Source organism: Octodon degus, unplaced genomic scaffold, assembly GCF_000260255.1.
Source record: "Octodon degus isolate 3935 unplaced genomic scaffold, OctDeg1.0 scaffold00047, whole genome shotgun sequence".
Taxonomy (NCBI): Eukaryota; Metazoa; Chordata; class Mammalia; order Rodentia; family Octodontidae; genus Octodon; species Octodon degus.
The window spans coordinates 8,534,578-8,535,846 of NW_004524623.1; the positions used below are offsets into that span (position 1 = coordinate 8,534,578).

At 48.4% G+C, this 1,269-nt stretch overlaps 1 pseudogene; it reads right to left on the minus strand.

Moving 5' to 3' along the window:
- Positions 1–518: 518 nt before the first annotated feature.
- LOC101574364 lies at positions 519–1,053 on the minus strand (annotated as a pseudogene).
- Between the last annotated feature and the right edge of the window lie 216 nt (positions 1,054–1,269).

Sequence of the window (1,269 nt, forward strand, 5' to 3'; positions counted from 1 at the left end):
CGTTGCCTTTTTGTCTACTCCCACTCAACTGTATGTTCTCTGAGGGCCTGATGCAGATATTACTTGATGTTATTTAACAGCTCCTGAGGTCAGACAATCCAAGGCCATCATTATGCTAAAATTAAGGTTATTTAAGGAAGTTCAAAGACACTTCCAGAATTGGTTTTACCTCCTACATGGGAACATATTCAGGAAGCCCAGGCTGGGCTTAATGGTCTGACAACTCTTCCCATGCGTCAACCCCTATTCACCAGTGGCATAGAAAGAGGGTTCTTTAACAAAGCATTATACATAACACCTCTACGCAACTAAACATAAACTTTTTTTGTAGTTAAATGCAGAAAATCGTGTTGTTTTTTTCTACCGCTTTCCTCCTTGTACACAGCAAGTAAAGCTCACTGGCCTGGCAGTAACCTCTATCTGCCAACCTTTGGCCAGTGAAGAGGACTCAGAGAAAATAATACAAGCATCAATCAGAAAAAGGAGGGGCAACAAAGGAAAATAATTAGGCCGTGGCCTCAATCATGCGTTCCCGTGCAAGATGCCCTGACTCGCCAGACACAGTTGACGTCACCCGTCTTGCTACACATGATGGCTACATTGCCAGCCTCGCCACACCTATAGCACTTCGCTTTGGTGCAGTCTTTCTGAACGTGTCCAAACACTCCACAAGAATAGCGCTTCTGCTCCTCTGCATGGTCACAGCCACGAGCCAGAGGACCTGGTTTGCCACAGTTGAGGCAACATTGCTCCCGCTCTCTCTTCAGCTCCTCGCAGTCCTCAGCTGTGTGGCCACCCCCACCGCAGTTATAACAGGCTTCATCTCCCTGGGGATCGCAGCCCTTGGCAAGATGACCAGACTCACCACAATAGTAACAGATGTCAGGAAGAGATAAGGCAAGAAACTGGAAACCTCTATCATAGGTAAAACCATTTCTTCCACGGCTTCTCATTCCACGACCGTGGCCTCCTCCAGTAGGGCATTCCCGGGCCCAGTGGCCAGATCGTCCACACTTGAAGCACTCATTGCTGCTCATGGTTACAGTTAGATCTTCAGCCCGCAGCGGAGGAAAGTCGGACTCAGGCCCAGAGAAGGAAGCTCGCGAGGCAGCGGCTGTTTGTTTTCAGGGTCCTTGCCTGCGCCACACGCGGATCTGCATGTAGCCCCACAAACATCACTGTACACAAACCAACCATGCCAAAGCTCACACTTCCAACTATCTCCTTTATTGGCTTTTTCAGGGCTTTTACATTCTAAGCCAATCAATA